This window comes from Talpa occidentalis, unplaced genomic scaffold (assembly GCF_014898055.3).
Source record: "Talpa occidentalis isolate TD23 unplaced genomic scaffold, MPIMG_talOcc4v2.1 talOcc4.6, whole genome shotgun sequence".
Lineage (NCBI taxonomy): Eukaryota > Metazoa > Chordata > Mammalia > Eulipotyphla > Talpidae > Talpa > Talpa occidentalis.
Genome location: NW_023604972.1, coordinates 39,974,779 through 39,978,107, shown reverse-complemented (window position 1 = coordinate 39,978,107; position 3,329 = coordinate 39,974,779).

Sequence of the window (3,329 nt, the reverse complement as noted above, 5' to 3'; positions counted from 1 at the left end):
CACTTTCCTTATTATTTATACTACAAATTTCTTTTCCTGACTGTGGAGCTCACAATGTATTGTTTTCATTGATCTTTTGCTTACATCACCCACAACCAAAGTTTTTTATCACTCATGCTTGGTGGCAATGGCATCTATGAAGTCCTCTACCATGGAATTCCAAGTTGACAAAAATCCTAACAATTTGGATCAAGAAAGAAAGAAAGCAAGTCTGTACTTAAGGAATAAAACAACAACAACTGAGTTATCAGTCTTAAAACATGTCATAACAGTGTATAACAAATTCCAGATAATGAAAAAAATTAGAGACACAATTTATACAAAATGACATCAAAATAAAATGAAAAGTTGAAATACCTAACACTGATTAAAGAAATAGAATATTTGTTAAAACTTGTTGGAGACCCCAAAGACATGAGGTACTGAAGCAAGGAAAGTCTCAAGGTCATGTCTGGAAGACTGGTCAATATGGGCTGGCCCGTGCTGAGAACATGTTCTTCCTTGGAACAGCAAAACTAAGTTTGATTGAGAAACAGGACTGGGAACCAAACAACCTGATTACACAGAGTCCTTGAGGGTGAATTTGTGCCAGATTAATGCAGAAAACCAAGAGAATAGATCATTGTCTTGTAACTAACCTAAAAGAGAGTGCGGGCTGGCTTGTCTCAATAAAAATGTGTTGCACCTGGCACTCAGGAAGTTTGCACGTGCATAGCCAGGGTCCTGCTTCTCTTACACTCTATTTTGTGTCTGTCAGCTCTTTACTTCTTGGTTCTTTTGGATTCCTTGCCTCAACCCTGCTCACTGGGGCTGATCTCTGGCAAGTGGCACCTGAACAGGGAACTGAGGGAGGATAAGATCTGCCCACGTGGGGGTAAACGTATGGGAAAAGACTCTATTGCTGATTCCTCAGATCTGGGAAAACTTCGGAACTCACAGGGTAACAATGGGATGAAGTGAAATGTTTAAATAGCTTGGTAAAAGGACTACAGACCTGGAGTATGTGACGTTTTCAGTAAAATCTTTCCTATCTAATTTTCTTTCAGATCAGTCTGGTAAAAAGCCCACAGACCCCGAGCCTGTGAAATTTTCAGTTGAGTGTGTCCTTTCCCTCTTAGAAACATGGGTAACAACCTCCCCTTGTCTCATTCTGCACATTATGTCTCACCTTTCAAGTACCTGCTCAAACCTGAAATGAGCTTCAGTTACTACTTGGTAAAATTACTTTCTTGAGTTCTGGAAACCTGTCCTTGGTTTCAGACGAGGGGTTTCTGGATATTGAAACTTGGGACAGAGTTGGGGATATTTTAAAAAAGTGTCATCAAGAAGGTGTGCAACTCACTGTGGCTGGCTGGTAGGGGCTGCCCCTGTCTCAACAAGCAGTTGCCTGGACATTTTTCTCCAGTGTTGAGATCATTGGTATGTCTCTGCTGTCTTCCAGCTGTAGGGGAACTGGACTCTCCCTTTGTCCACCTTGAGACTTTCCTTGCTTCAGCACTTTATGCCTTAGGGGGTGTCCAACAAAAACTATTAAAACTTGCAATTGCATCTTTGTTAAAACTTAGTCGCAAAGAAACTGGTAGCTCTGATGCACACGACAGAGAATAGTTCTAAATACTTAAGCAATAAAGACCACCGATCTTCTACAAACTCTTCTAGATAATTTCAAGCATCTCAACAATTTCCATTTCATTGCATGAGGCCATGATAATTTTACAAGCAAAATTAAACAGTGACATTAAAACGAAGAAAAATTTCACAAAAATTTCTTTTCTAAATCAACTAATATAAAACAAAATAAAGTAATACAGAAAGAATAAAACATTGTGACCAAAATGGGCTAATCTGGGATTAAAAGTTTTCCTAAATATTTGGCAAAAGACAGTATAATTCAACAAATGTCAGCATCAAAAAGAAAAATATTATGACAATTCAATGGTTACAGAAAACCATTTGGTAAAAGTATACATCAATTCATGATAGTTAGAAAAACTTTACCAACTGAAAATGGGCACTTATTGTGCAAGTTGAAAGTACAGAATTCACAAAAACAGAGGCTTTCTTTTTCTGTGATTGCCTGAAGTAAGCAGGTAGAAAAGGATGTGAAGGGGATTAAAGGACAAAAATTTCCAGTTCAGATGAATAAAATCTAATTCCTCTAGATCTCATGGATAGCATGGTGACTATAACTAAAAATACAGTATTACATATAAGGTGATAATTTACGAGGTCTTAAAAGTCCTGACCACATATTAAAAAAGAATTATATAAAGATGATCTTTTTGTGAAACCACTTCACTGTGTTTAACTAAATCAAGTAATCACCTTATATATCTTGCTGCATTTATTATAATTGCTCATATCTCAATAGTTATAAAAACCACACCATTTAGAAATTCACTTAAGTGAAATGCTCAAAATAAGCAAATATATAAGGCAGAAAGTAGATTAAAGTTGGGGAAGTTGCAAAAATACAATTTCATCCCAGCAGAAAGGTTATCTGCAGTGATGAAATGTTCTAAACTTTTTCAACATGGTTACACAATAGTGTGCATGTAATTTGAGCCATTGCATTGGACACTTGAAATGTGGCAATTGTGTGATACGTTATTTACACAACAGTGCTTTTATTTTAAAAATCACTTGAACCACCATATCCAAAAATATCCACAACAGATGTATAACAGAGTTACATTTCTAATTCCTCTTCAGGAGAGTATAGAAACAGTCACCTCTCACTAGTTCATGACACTCTTCTTAAACGTATAGTATTATCATCTCAGAAATACGGCTTTCACAATCAAGGTTATCACCTCTTAGCTGAGTGATAGCATTTATAATCTATTCAAACGGACATTAAAAATATTTGTACACAAAAAGCATCTCTCTTTTGGGCCTCTCTGGTGGTGAAAGGGGTTAAGCACAGCACTGTGAAACTATCCTCAGTGACTGCAGCACGACTTTGATCCATGGCCGGCCTGGGAGCTACCCACATGGCACAGCAGACCTCTCCTGTCTTGCCCATTGGTCCCCCAGCAGTGTATTTCAGTAGATCTGCCTGTTCTGTTCTCTGCTCTGTCTCTGGTGGATCCTCTTACGCCCTGCACCTCTGGCCTACACCTCAGTCTCGTATGCATAAATAAATAAATCTTTTAAAACAAGCATCTACCTTTTCATTTCCACATCCAAATGCTATGAACAGTTCATGTAATGGGTTGGCTTGAGGTCTAGCCGTTAAATTTTAACTTCCTGATTGATATTTTTCTGAAAAAAAAAAAAATGTGTAATTGCAGAAAGGATAATTGAAAGGAACACTGCATTCTACCAAG